Here is a 15,893-nt window from a genome sequence, read left to right on the forward strand (position 1 = left end):
ATATCTACCATATGCATACATGAGTGACCCTCCCCTTTTTCACTAAAACCCCATAAGTTATTACAAATTATTACAACCCAAAATGAATAAAGAAAAGTAAAATAAAGTTACATCTGAAAGCTAAAAATCCCAACCAAGGAGAGCCTGATTCAGACTTTTGTCTGAAGCATGAAGTAAACCAACTCCAAATATCAAATTCCAAAGCCTTTCTCTGATTTGGGATGTGTCAAAGTTTCCTAGAGCCTCAAAGGGACTCAGGGCAGTGCTTACATCCCAAATATATTGGGGAATTAGATTATAGTGCAGTATGAAAATGCTAGCTCTCAGATGTCCAAGTTCAGAGGGAACTCAAGGTCCCAAAGCAAGGCTCAAAAGAGAGGGGCAGAACTTAAAATCTAAGAGTAGGTGCAAGTGCAGGGGGAGGGGGAGTGAGAAGCTGGTGGTCATGCCAAGCAACTTGAAGTACTGGCACACCCCTGACCAACTTGTCATTTCAAGTTGAGGAGTTAGGGCTTATTGAAAGCCAGGCTCAACATACATAGGGAGCAAGGGTAGGGGATTCATAATAGAAAGAGTAGACAAAGGAAAAGTGGGCAAAGGACATGATCAGCAATAAAACATACTGACACCCTTTACTCGGGGTTAAAATTCTGTTGATGGACAACAACTCATGTTGCCATGCCCTAAATCCCCATTTACAAACACATAGAGGGTAAAGGTATAGGGATCAAGCATTCGCAAGAAAGTAAAGCAAACAGCAACATATGAACATGTCAAACTTTGCAGGTAATAGGCATAGATGTAAAGGTTCTAAGTAAACACATTAGGATGATTGCTAGGAACTGAATCAAGATATACCAGTAAAAAAGCAAGAGCAGAGCAAAGGCAAAGTAGTAGCAGTATATTAGCCTTGACTTTCAGCCGGCTAATAATAAGCTAGAGCAGAGAACAGCAGTAGAAAAAGAGCAAGAGGGAATGCAGGTTTTGAGAGTAGCTGTGTGTGTAAGAGTATGTAATTTGAAGTGTTGAAAAAGTATTGAATTGTCAGTGTCTTAAAAATGCGGAAGGGTAGTCCCTTTTATAGTGCAGAGAAACAAGTAAGAAAGGTAAGAAAATAACTTGCAATCAATCACATAGAATTTCCCTTCCGTTAAGGGATTTGATTTCAAACGGGTAGAAGGTAATTAAGGAAAGAATTTGGGTTAAAACTTTTCAAAGTAGCACAAAAGAGGTAAATACATAAAGGATATTTAAGGACAGGGTCTTGACAGTACATGGTTGTAACATTTATGGAAAGAAAATCAATTAACAGCCAAGAAATCAAAAGACGAAAATTTTGTATGAATGAACCAAGTCAGAAAGAGGGGAAAGATTTCAACTTAAGGAAAATTAGTAAACAATCAATTAAACCTTTTTAACAGGAATTCTGAATCAATCACTAGCTTGAAAACCCTTTTGAAGAGAGATTCGTCACATATAAAAGCATACAGACACGGGAAAGAAAGATTGTCATGCTCTTGTGAAATCAGTAGAAAGAATCTAGTGTAGGAGAATTTAAAAGTCCAGAATTGTATGAAAACAAAGGGGTCCTAACTCAGTTCAAAGACTTAGAAATTAGTCTGAAAGAGTCAAAAGTTCTCAAATAGAACCCTAGTTCAATCGCACGATCAAACCTCGGCAGAACCCCCAAATTCTAGGGTTTCCAACTCGAGTCAAATACATAGATGAGGAGGCAAGTAGTCGAAGCAGGCTCAGAGATTTCTTTCAGAAACTCATGAGAATACAAGCAAAAATAGTAGAAATTTCAAAGCAAACAGAGTGAAGAAACTAATTCAAAGTATAATGAGAGTAGAAGAAACAATAGAGGAAAACATGCTTAAGCAGGTCTTTTCAGAAGAAATTTAAAACAAGGTAAAGTAGAAGAGAAAATAGTAGGCACTTAAGAACATGGTAGAAGGGTACAGTAGGCGAAGCATATCAGAATATAGCAGAACATATTGAAAAAGCATGTGAGACCATAGTATAGAAAACATAGTAGAAGAAAGGACGGAAACATAAGAACACAGTAGGAAAATATGCGCGATAAAAGGGAAACATAAGAACACAGTAAAAGAACATGCGTGGTAAAAGGAAAACCTAAGAACATAGTAGAGACAACTACACACAAAGAAAAGGAAAAGAAAAGTCAGAGAAACATTTTAAGCATTTTCAAAAAATCCTAAATCGAAAAGAAGTGATTTTGAAAGTAATTTTTGAAAGAAAAGTTGGGGAAATCGTTTGAACACTCAAGTAGAGCATAGATACGCAACAGATCTAAATGAAAATCCGAGAAAACCTTGGAGGGTTAGGGTTTCAGAAGAACCCTAGAAAAAGCTTTGAAAAGGTCACTGATCTGAGTCGGAGAGGTCAGAACCAGGCTCAAAACACCATGATATGCCGGAGCAAGGCCGGCGATGACTCTGGAACCTTGAATCGGCAAAGATCTGGGTGCAAACCTTCGAAGTCTGGACTCGATTCCTCAGGTATCAGGCGTGTAAGAGCAAATGGAGGTGAGTATAAGGTTTCCATGGCCTGAGAAGCCATGGATTCCGATGGGTTTTGAGGTGAGGATGGTGGGAGGCTGCTAGGGTTAGGGGAAGGTTAGAGAGAGCTTGAGAGATAAGAGTATCCAAAGGCGTCTATCAGAATGAAATGGGGGGATTAGGGTAGGGTTAGGTGAATTAAAATGGTAAGGGAGGATGATAATAGGCTAAATTGTTTAATATAGCCTATGTTTTAGCTCAACTTAAGGATGATTTACTATTGTAAATGTTCAAATAATGCAAAAATTGGCTCTAATCATGACTTTAATGTCTCACAGGAGTTCAATAAACAAATGAGGATTTATGATGGTAATCAAGTGAAAAATGGAGTCAAATGATGAAAAGTTGAGCAGCAACATCTTAACAAGAGAAAACCCCACTAGCGCGGGTCATGCGCTCCCGTGCTAGTTCAGTGATTTGGACAGAAAGACACTCAATATGCAAGGGATGTGCGCTGGTCATGCGCTCCCGCGCTAGTCCTGTCCGGAAAAGCAATTATTGAGGGGTAAATTGGTCAATTTGGGAGTAATCCACTAAACTACCATAAAGTAAAAGTTCCATTATGGAGGATAATCAGATTTTGAGTGGAGTAAGTGCAAAAATACTATTCATCCTTGAGAGAAAAGCCATTGAAGATCAAGCTTGGAGCTAAGAAAGAGAAGGACAAACATCATTTTGGATCAAGAGTTTAAAGAGTTCTTTCAAACTTTCTTCTTGTTGCTTGTTAATATTATTTTTAAAACTTTTATTGTTGATTTTTGTATGATTATGAGTAGCTAAAAACTCTAGTATTCTGGGGTTATGGGTGTTAGATGATTATGTTGTTTGAAGCTTAAATTGATGATCTTGAATTTATCATTATGGGTTGTTTATTTGATTCTACTGTTAAATGGAGTCAAATGTCAAAAAGTTGAGCAGCAACATCTTAACAAGAGAAAACCCCACTAGCGCGGGTCATGCGCTCCCGCGCTAGTTCAGTGATTTGGACAGAAAGAAACTCGATATGCGCGGGATGTGCGCTGGTCATGCGCTCCCGCGCTAGTCCTGTCCGAAAAAGCAATTATTGAGGGGCAAATTGGTCAATTTGGGAGTAATCCACTAAACTACCATAAAGTAAAAGTTCCATTATGGAGGATAGTGCAAAAATAATATTCATCCTTGAGAGAAAAGCCATTGAAGATCAAGCTTGGAGCTAAGAAAGAGAAGGACAAACATCATTTTGGATCAAGAGTTTAAAGAGTTCTTTCAAACTTTCTTCTTGTTGCTTGTTAATATTATGTTTAAAACTTTTATTGTTGATTTTTGTATGATTATGAGTAGCTAAAAACTCTAGTATTCTGGGGTTATGGGTGTTAGATGATTATGTTGTTTGAAGCTTAAATTGATGATCTTGAATTTATCATTATGGATTGTTTATTTGATTCTGCTGTTAATTATTTTACTGCATAGCTAACAGTAAAATATTATTTACGAATCTTGAGTTAAACTTGAAAAATGAAATTCTTGATTGCATATAGAATCAAATAGAGCAAGATTCGGATCCTGGGCATCGGGTGAAAGATTCGCAATTAAGATAGAACTATACTTAATTGCCTTGCTTGGTTGAGAAATAGGATTTGTAAATGTATTTGAGTTAATATTAATACCATAGAAATATAGGTATTAATTTAACTTGAATAGGCGCATAAGAAATTGACAGATTCTTATGGGTATTATTAACCCTATAATCAATAACCTAGATAATTCAATAAATTATCTTTAAGCTAAAAGCGTAGCATGATCTCTAGCAAGCCCATGACCCCGGAATATCTCTCTTATTAATTGTTAAAAGAAAAATTGTATAAGTGGTGTAGTAATTTTGTGTAGTATTATTGTTAAATTACCAGCCAAGTTTTAAGTTGGTTATTTATGTATTTTGTAATGAATTAGCTTAAATCGATAATTGTTTGAGTTTGCATCAGTTGATAAGTTAATCACAAGTCCTCGTGGGAACGATACTTTACTTGTTACTATATTACTTGTCGATCGCGTACACTTGTGTGAGTATTTAGGTCTCAACAAGTTTTTGGCGTCGTTGCCGGGGACTTGGAAATTAGTTACTTGACTAAGTTAAGCTTTTATCAGCTATTGGTTTAAGTATTAATTTTCAGTTCAATTTGTTTGTGTCACGCAGGCTCTTCTCTTGAATGCGGAGGAGTAGAAGCACAAGCAATCTTTTCCCTCTTGATCCTGAAATTGAAAGGACACTTCATATGGCAAGGAAAGAGTTGGAAGCTAAATACAAAACAGAAAGAGCGTTGGATATCTTAGTTCAACCACAACCAACAGTGATGGGAGGTAATGGAGGGCGTCCGGTGATAGAAGCTGCAAGGCCAAATCTTGCTAATATGACTCAGGCAATTGTGAAGCCTGATATCACTGGTCACTTTGAGCTTAAACAGTACATGGTACAGCTGATTCAGTCCACCGGGCAATATGTAGGTCTATCTCATGAAGACCCGCAAAGGCACATTCAGAATTTTTTGGAAATCACTGATACTTACAACTATCAAAATGTTTCCAAGGACTATGTCAGGCTGACCTTGTTTCCGTTTTCATTGCTGGGGGAAGCTAAAGAATGGTTGCAGAAGGAGCCTGCTAATTCAATCCATACTTGGGATGATTTAGCAAAGAAATTCTTAATCAAGTTTTTCCCCACTAAAAAGACAAAGTCTTTGCGGAGTCAGATTCTTGGGTTCCAACAACGGGATGGTGAAACTCTTCGCCAAGCTTGGGAAAGATACAAGAAATTACTTCGAGACTGCCCACATCATTGTCAAACTGATGAGGTATTGGGCCATACTTTTGTTGATGGATTAGATGAGACTTCAAAAATGAATCTTGATTCAGCTTGTGGAGGTAGTTGCATGGCGAGGCCATATAGTGAAATACAACTTCTGCTAAACAACTTCACTGCAATGATCATAATTGGCAAGGTGAGGGAGAACCAAGGAGAGCAATAAAACAGAAAGCAGCAGGGGTACTTGAACTTGATGACTTTTCCGCCATGAGAGCAGATATAGCAAAATTGGTGAATCAAATGAATAGAATGACAATGAACCAAACACAACAAATACAACATGTTCAACAAATGTCTATTTGTTGTGAAATATGTGGTGATAATCACACAAGTGACATGTGTCCAACGAATCCTGAATCTATTTATTATGTGGGGCAACAAAGCAGAGGTCCGATGAACCAATAGGCACAATATGGGAACACATACAATGCAAATTGGAGGAATCATCTTAATTTCTCTTGGGGTGGAAATCAATCAAATCAGAATCAATATAGACCCCAAGGAAATTTTAATCAACCACAAAGGCCACCCCAGCAAGTAGAAGAAAATACAAATGATTTGTTGAAGAAATTGTTGTAAGACAACCAACAACTCAGAACTGATTTAGAAATCTTGAAAGACAATTGGGACAACTAGCTTCAAATCAAAATACTAGGCCTGGAGGTGCTCTTCCAAGTGATACAGAGAAAAATCCGCAAGTTAGTGCAATTACACTTAGAACTGGAAGGGAATTAGAAGAAGTTCCAAAGAAGAGAAAAGACAAGCATGTACCTGAGGGTGAATTGATTCCCAAAGCAACACAGGAAGTAAAGAAAGATGATACAATTTCAGCACCTGTGAATGTTCCAAGTCCACCACCACCTTTTCCACAAAGATTGCAGAAAAAGAATGACGATCGCATGTTCAACAAATTTCTCTCTATGCTGAGTCAGATTCAATTGAATATTCCGTTGGTAGATGCGATTCGTGATATTCCAAAATATGCCAAATACATAAAAGACATTGTGGCTAACAAGAGGAGACTGACTGAATTTGAAACAGTTGCACTTACTGAAGAGTGCACTTCAAGGGTCCAAAAATAAGCTTCCTCAAAAGCTTAAGGACCCTGGCAGCTTTACTATCCCTGTGAGAATAGGCAATATTGATGTAGGCCATGCACTTTGTGATTTGGGAACAAGCATAAATTTGATGTCATTGTCTTTGTACAAACAATTGGGTTTGGGGGCTCCAAAACCCACCACGGTGATGTTGCAACTAGCAGACATGTCCATAGTTTACCCGGAAGGGGTGATTGAAGATGTGCTATTGAAAATTGGGAAATTTATTTTTTCGACTGATTTCATTATCTTGGATTTTCAAACCGATGAAAAATTTACTATTATATTGGGAAGACCTCTCTTAGCTACAGGTGATGCTATAATTAAAGTAAGAGAAGGAAAAATGATCATGAGAGTTGACAACGAGGAAGCTGTTTTTAATGTATATAAAGCAATTCAACTTCCTCGACATTATGAAGAATTGTCTATGATATCTGTCATGGAGATTGATGGACAACTTATTACCCCAAGTGTATATTTGCAGGATTCTTTAGAAAAAGCAATTGTGTTGTTTGAAAGTTTGGAGATTAATGATGAGGTTGAGGAGATGAAACATACTTTGAATGCAACATGTGAATATATAAAAAGTTTAAATCCCTTTGAACCTTTGAACAGGCCAGATGGTCCTCCTTTGAAGCCCTCAGTTGAAGAAGCTCCCAAATTGGAATTAAAGCCTTTACCTTCTCACCTTTATTATGCTTATTTGGGTAGTTCTGAAATGTTACCTGTTATTATTTCTGCTGACTTGTCTGAATTGCAGGAGGAGAAATTGTTAAGAGTACTACGTGAGCATAAAAGAGCAATTGGGTGGACAATGTCTGACATAAGAGGTATTAGTCCAGCTTTTTGCATGCATAAAATTCTCATGGAGGAAGGGCACAAGCCAAGCATAGAACAACAATGCCGCCTAAATCCGAACATGAAAGAGGTGGTAAGAAAAGAAGTGATTAAATGGCTTGATGCAGGTATTGTATTTCCAATATCTGATAGCAAATGGGTAAGTCGAGTCCAATGTGTTCCAAAGAAAGGAGGAATGACTGTAGTGACAAATGAAAATAATGATCTGATTCCCATTAGAACTGTTACTGGGTGGAGGATTTGCATAGATTATAGAAAATTGAATAATGCCACCCGAAAATACCATTTTCCCCTTCCTTTTATTGACCAAATGCTTGATAGATTAGCCTGGCAAGAATACTACTGTTTTTTGGATGGCTACTAGGGATATAATCAAATTGTTATAGCCCCAGAAGACCAAGAGAAGACCACATTTACATGTCCGTATGGGACATATGCATTTAAAAGAATGCCATTTGGTCTTTGCAATGCACCTGCGACTTTTCAAAGGTGTATGATGGCTATTTTCACTGATATGGTTGAAAGATTTGTGGAAGTATTTATGGATGATTTTTCTGTATTTGGATGTTCTTTTGATGAATGTTTAATGAATCTTGATAAGGTCCTTGCCAGGTGTGAAGAAACAAATTTGGTACTAAATTGGGAAAAATGTCATTTCATGGTACGAGAAGGAATAGTCCTAGGGCATAAAGTATCCAAGAATGGATTGCAGGTGGATAAAGAAAAGGTGGAAGCAATTGAAAAATTACCCCCACCGACATCAGTTAGAGGCATTCGCAGTTTCTTAGGCCATGCGGGTTTTTACCGTCGTTTCATTAAGGATTTTTCAAAAATTTCATCTCCTTTGTGCAGGCTTCTTGAGAAAGATACATATTTCAATTTTGATGATGCTTGTCTAAAAGCATTTGATGAGCTGAAACGAAGATTAGTTACTGCACCGATTATCATTGCTCCAGATTGGAAACTTCCATTTGAATTGATGTGTGATGCAAGTGATATAGCCATTGGAGCTGTTTTGGGGCAGCGGAAAGAGAAAATATTTTGTTCCATTCACTATGCGAGTAGAACTCTTAATCCATCTCAAATGAATTACATTGTTACTGAAAAAGAGTTGCTCGCAGTAGTATGGGCATTTGATAAGTTTAGATCCTATCTAGTGGGGACCAAAGTCATAGTTTACACAGATCACTTAGCTAAAAGGTATTTATTTGCAAAGAAAGACGCCAAGCCAAGGTTAATTCGATGGGTTCTTCTTTTGCAGGAATTTGATTTGGAAATTCGAGATCGAAAGGGAACAGAGAATCAGGTTGCAGATCATTTATCCAGGCTGGAAAATAGAGGCCATGTCACTGAAGGAGAATCAATCAAAGAAACATTCCCTGACGAACATTTGCTAGCCATCACTTCGGATGAAACCCCGTGGTATGCTGATTATGTGAATTTCATTGCAAGTGGGGTGACTCCACCAGAATTCACAGCTGACCATAGAAGAAGGTTCTTATATGATGTGAGATTCTACATATGGGACGAGCCTTTTCTATACAAGCAATGCGCAGATCAATTGGTAAGAAGGTGTGTCCCTGAGGAGGATATGAATGCAATATTGCATGACTGTCATTCTTCTCTCTATGGAGGTCATCATGGTGGAGACAAAACTGCACAAAAGGTTTTGCAATCAGGTTTTTACTGGCCAAAATTATTTAAATATGCACATGCTATTGTTAAAAATTGTGACAGGTGCCAAAGAACCAGAATGATCACGAAGAAGCACGAGATGCCTTTACAAAATATTTTGGCAGTAGAGCTCTTTGATGTTTGGGGAATAGATTTCATGGGACTATTTCCATATTCTAATGGGCACAGATATATTTTGGTTGCAGTGGATTATGTGTCTAAGTGGGTTGAGGCCATTGCTCTTCCTACTAATGATGCAAAGGTAGTGGTAAGTTTTGTGAAGAAGCACATTTTCACACGCTTTGGAACTCCAAGGGTGTTAATAAGTGATGGAGGAACACACTTTTGCAACAAATTGTTGAAAAATGTTCTAGCAAAATATGGTGTAACACACAAGGTTGCTACTGCATATCACCCTCAAACGAGTGGTCAAGTTGAAGTGTCAAACAGGGAGGTAAAACAGATTTTGGAGAAAACTGTGAGCGCAAATAGGAAAGATTGGTCCGGTAAGTTAGAAGATGCATTGTGGGCTTACCGAACTGCATACAAGACTCCAATAGGTACTTCTCCATACAGGTTGGTTTATGGAAAAGCATGTCATTTGCCTGTTGAGATAAAACATAAAGCTTATTAGGCTATCAAAAAGCTAAATATGAATATGGACTTAGCTGGAGAAAAAAGAATGCTACAACTCAATGAACTTGATGAGTTTCGGTTGCATGCTTATGAAAATGCCAAGTTATATAAAGAAAAGACCAAGAAGTGGCATGACAAACACATCCAACATAGTGAGTTTAGTCGGGTCAAGAAGTTCTCTTGTTCAACTCAAGGATAAAGCTTTTTCCTGGAAAGCTTAAGTCCCGTTGGGCAGGCCCTTTTTTTGTGGTTAGCGTGAAACCTCACGGAGTCGTGGAATTGAGGGACATGAGTTAAACATGCACTTTCTTGGTAAATGGGCAACGAATTAAACACTATTGGGGTGGTGACATTCAACGTCACAAAACCTTAGTAGATTTAATTGATGTATAATGCAATATGGCGTCATGCCGCGACATTAAATCAGGCGTTGTGTGGGAGGCAACCCACAAATGTATTGTAAATATAGTTTGTAAATGAGAATTTATAACTTGGCCTTCTTGAGAGGATATATGTTAAAAAAAACGAAGAGAAACGTTCAGTGATTAGCGCGGGAGCGCATAACCAGCGCATAGCCCGCGCTATTCGGGTTTCCGTCTGCCCTGACCTTCAGTGATTAGCGCGGGAGCGCATGACTAGCGCATAGCCCGCGCTATTAGTTAATTTTTTTTATTTTCAGATTAATTTCTATTTTATGGTGAACATAGTTTTAATTTTCTATTTTTTGTTTGATTTTCAATTTCTTTGCATATATTTAGTATAATGTCTTCATTTTTTCCTTGTTTAGTTTTATTATGTAACATTATTATGTGGTTGTCAAGATTGTATATTTTTAGGATAGTTTCTTAAATTTTTTCTTATTTAACATTAGAATGTAGCATTTATAGAAGATTTAAACATATGTTTGATGTTTGGTTGGGTTGAGGAAGTGAAAAATTAGGAGTATGGTGGTGTAAAGTAGTAATTGGGTTGGTTGATGGTGAATACATTGTGACATAGGGTTGGAAAAAGCTTGAAACTCAACATGCTCACAATGTGTTTGAAAAAATGCCTCTTTGGAGGAAGTGATGTGACCAACTATGTGGTGAAGCTAAGTAGCCCAGTTTGGTCACCCAATTGAATAGGGCTAACTCTAAACTACTTGTAGGTACTATGGCCCCTCGTAAATACCCAACATCAAGTTCCTCATCCAAACGCCCAGCTACAACAAATGTTGGTGGCCGGCCAGAAAATCAGTTGATACTAGGCCATTCAACAGTCAAAAGTTTGTGTCAGCCAAGGCACAGGACAGATTTAACAAAAAGGAGGAGAAAACAATAGTGCCTGAACAAGCAATGAATGCAAATGCTTTGGCTATTAATTGTCCCAACATAGAAAATGAGTTGAGGAGGCGTGGGCTTGACATTTTCTTCGAGGAGCCAATTGCGGCGAATGTAATGCTAGTGAGGGAATATTATGCCAACCTTCCGGAACATGATAACTACAATGTTACAGTCCGAAAGCGACAAGTCAATGCATCTATAGAAACAATTCGGGATGTGTACAGGCTACCCCTAGTGGAGGAAGATTACATGGATATGTTCCAGGCATATAACAGCAAGCTAATACCATGGTCCACGTTCACCGACATAATTTGTCGCCTAGATGCAGATATCCAATGGTATAAATATGGGAACAAGTTCCACGCTAATGCCCTGAAGTTCGAGGCCAAATGTTGGTTGTACTTCATCAACAGCCGTCTCTTGCCTTCCAAGAATTTGTCTGAAGTAAACATCCCTCGAGCTTGCTTAATATGGTGTTTCATGAATAGGGGATGGTTTGATGTGCCATTGTTGATACATAAAGAAATGTTCCAGAGGGTTAGAGTTCAACGCTACGGGTTGTATTACCCATATGTTGTCACCCTACTGTGCCTTCGAGCCAATGTACCAAACAATCTTGCTGCAGATGGACGACTAGCTAAAGTCAATACTTTCACGGCTAAAATGGTCATCACAGGTAAGGAAGTTGTACATCCAGCTGAATTGGTTGCTCCTGATTCTGATGACAGTGACGATGAGGAAGGAGAGGACCAACAAGAAGGAGCTGACGATGTGGAGATGGGAGAAGATGCATCACCTGCACAACCACAAGCTTTTGATGCAGCAGGACCGTCTAGGGCTAGTCGGGGACAAAGGATAGACCGCATGGAGCAGGAAATCACTGAACTTAAAACATCAGTGACAGTTCTGGGGAGACGTGTTGATGAAATGCAAGATTAGCAGAAGAAAACGGAAAGCCGGCTCTTGGGTTGGCTTCATGCAATTGGTCGGGCATGCAATGTGGATACCGGTTCTGTCTCCGACCAGGAGTGACTCCTCGGGAAAGTATCTTTGCTTCATCTCTTGTTTATAATGAAAGACATGGGGACATGTCTCGCTTTAAGTGTGGGGTGGAGGATTCCCTTAAACATATGTTTAACTGTTCTTAAATGTTTTGGATGGTAGTAATTATTATGGATTTTTAGGTTGTTTCAATTATTTTGGATTGTTGGAATGTTTTGGTGGTGTGGTACAATATATAATGTTTGGGATTGCATGACTATTTCACTTTTGTTTTTAAATGTTTTGGTGATTTAGTATTGTTGGAGTAATTGTTGTCTGTTCTTAAATATTTTTTTTAGTAGTTATATTGGCGCGGCCCGATGACGGATTCTTTTAGATAGGAGTTCTTGAGGGACTGAGCTTATAGAAAACAACAAAAAGATTTTTGTTTTTATTTTTTATTTTTAGGTAGTATAACAAATCCCCCTTGGTTTTTCTTTAAGCCACGGTTCTTTTCCAAGGGTTTATTTTGAACCGGGCATAGGTAGTTTTTAATTTCTGTTTTTATATTTTTATTTGTAGACTAAAATAAGGAGTTATAAGCTATAGAAAAGTGAACCCATAGTGTTGACACACCTGAACACAATAGACCCTAGAGTGTAATGCTTAGTCTTAATTGTTGAATCTCATGGAAAGTGCCTTAAATTGTATGTTTGTTACTGAATTGACTGCTCGTAATGGAGTGTCTTGATGAGCTGATCTGGAATGAGTCATATGCCATGTGTGGTGAGTATTTGTGTAGTCCATGTATTGTACTTGTGTCTAGAACTTGCCCGGTATGTGAGTTGAAGCGAAATTTGAGGTGATGCTCGGTTTGAAAAATGATGTTAGGCTTTCTTTGACCTTTTTGAGCTTAATTGCTTATTAAAAATAAAATTTGTCCCTAGTTAACCCTTTTGAGCCTTCAGAATTTTTGTTTGGCACCCGCATTACAAGCCTATACCCTTTTGTTCTTAATTGACAGTGTTTTGATCCTTTTACCTCTTAAAGCACTTTAATTGTGAGAAGAGCGCAAAAAGAAGTAAGAAGGCAATAAGTGTGGGGTGGCTTTTGAGTGGAACCAATAAAAGGATGAAGTTGCACTTATGTTGTAAATGAATACACCACTAGCAGAAATTGAGTGACAAGGAAAAAAGAAGAAGAGATAATTACATTGTGTTTTGCTCTAGCTAGTGGGAATGAATTAATAGAGTGCTTAAAGAAGAAGGGCGTATTTGTGGGATGATATTGTGTATGAATGAGAAGTGGGTTGAAGAATTTACGCTGAAAATTGCTCGTGTGATGTGTTAAAGTGCTTAGGGGTTGAGTCACTATTCCTAAATACATCCTACCCGTCCCTTAGCCCACATTACAACCATGAAAAAGTCCTAATTGATTTTGGATCGAGCTAGCCTACCTTAGTAGAGATTTACATTAAGGGCAAGCTTATGGTGCCAATTGCATGCATGTGACCTCTTTTGTGAGAGTGAGTGATTTCCCTGATATATGTGAATATATGAATTGAATGTGGTGGATTGAACTCAGTTTTTGTTGATGTAATTGTGAGTGCATATGAATCGTGACGGAGAAGCAAGTCTTGATTTCTGTGTAGAGTACTTTGAGGAAGTGTAAATATTGCATGGCACTTGAGAGTTGACTTTAAGGCTAGGATTGTTCACTGCTAGGCGTAATACATGTACATTGTTCTAGGTGTAATGCGTTAAGGGAAATGGTTGAGTGAAGAATTCTCTAAAAAGAATATAGTGGATTGCTCGAGGACTAGCAATAAGCTAAGTGTGGGGTGTTGATAATAGGCTAAATTGTTTAATATAGCCTATGTTTTAGCTCAACTTAAGGATGGTTTACTATTGTAAATGTTCAAATAATGCAAAAATTGGCTCTAATCATGACTTTAATGTCTCACAGGAGTTCAATAAACAAATGAGGATTTATGATGGTAATCAAGTGAAAAATGGAGTCAAATGACGAAAAGTTGAGCAGCAACATCTCAACAAGAGAAAACCCCACTAGCGCGGGTCATGCGCTGGTCATGCGCTCCCGCGCTAGTTCAGTGATTTGGACAGAAAGAAACTCAATATGTGCGGGATGTGCGCTGGTCATGCTCTCCCGCGCTAGTCCTGTTCGGGAAATCAATTATTTGGGGGCAAAATGGGAAATCTGAGAGGATCCACTCAACTTACATAAAGTAAAGCTCCATTATTGAAAGTGGAGATGAGATTTTTGAGGGAGAAAAAGCCATAGAAGAAGGAGGAGCTTCATCTTGGAGCGAAGAAAGGAGAAGAAGAACAACATCTTGGAGCAAGGATTCAAAGAGTTCTTCTAAACTTTCTTCTATTTGTTTGTTTATATTATGTTTAAAACTTTTATTGTTGATTTTTGTATGATTATGAGTAGCTAAAAAACTCTAGTATTCTTGGGTCATGGATGTTAGATAATTATGTTATTTGAAGCTTAGATTGAAGATATTGAATTTATTGTTATGAGTTGTTTATTTGATTCTGCTTCTAATTATTTTACTGCGTAGCTAACAGTGAAATATTATTTACGAATCTTGAATTAAACTTGACAAAGAAAATTCTTGGTTGCATATAGAATCAAATAGAACAAGTTTTGAATCTCGGGCATCGGGTGAAGAATTCGTAATTAAGATAGACATATACTTAATTGTCTTGTTTGGTTGAAAAATAGGAGTTAAAAATGCATTCTTGCTAATATTAATACCATAGACATATAGGTATTACTTTAACTTGAATAGATGCATAAGAACTCGAAAGATTCTTATGAATATTATTAACCCTATAATCAATAACCCGGATAATTCAATAAATCCATTTTAAGCTAAAATAGTAGCATAATTTCTAGCAAGTCCATGACCCGGGAATATATTTATCCAAATTGTTATAAACATATTGTGAAATTGGTGTAGTAATTTTGTGTTGAATTATTATGCAATTATTAAGTAAGTTGTAAATTGGTTCTTTAAATATTTTGTAATAATATAGCATAAATTGATAATTGTTTGAGTCTACATCAGTCGATAAGTTGTCACAATTCCTCGTGGGAACGATACTTTACTTACTACTATATTACTTGTCGATCGCGTACACTTGCGTGGGTGTTTAGGTCGCAACAGAGGATCATGGCCGTTGATCAAAACGATCAACGACCTGGATTAAAAGAAAGGTCGGGCGGGTTAGTGAATGGGTTAAGGGGGTCGGGTTAAAATGAAATTGGACCGGACCAATTGGGTGTTAAGATTGGGTTAATTTGAGGGATAAAATTGAAATGTAAATAGGCTGTAATTGAAATGAAATGAGGCTAAATGTTAAATAGCCAGTTTTTCCTTTTTATTTTATAAAAATAATAAAAATGATTCTAAAAGAAAATTAAAAGTACTGACCCAATTAATAATATATAAATATTAATTTAAAATATTGGGACCAATTTTACAATTATAAAATGCTATTAAATCTTAAAGTAGGCTAAAATTGCAATTATATGCAATTTAACTTAAAAAATACCGAATAAATTTGTAAAAATATGCAAAATCACATTAATTATATTTTGGTGTAAATATGAGAATGGAAATAAATTATTCACAAAAAATGATAATTTTGAGAGCAATTACTGGATTTTGTACTGCTGAAATAGACAATAAACTAATTTTAAAATCTTTAAGAATTAGGAAAAATACCAAAACTCTTGGGGAATGCTTATATATGCATGTACATTCTATTTTGAAAGTATTTTGTATAGAAATACATAGGAAAAAAATGGGTATCAACAATGCTCAACCTTATACGATTTCCTTCCTTATTTGCCACATGTTTATTACCGTTTGAAG

The sequence above is a fragment of the Nicotiana tabacum genome, chromosome 8 (assembly GCF_000715075.1).
Source record: "Nicotiana tabacum cultivar K326 chromosome 8, ASM71507v2, whole genome shotgun sequence".
NCBI lineage: Eukaryota > Viridiplantae > Streptophyta > Magnoliopsida > Solanales > Solanaceae > Nicotiana > Nicotiana tabacum.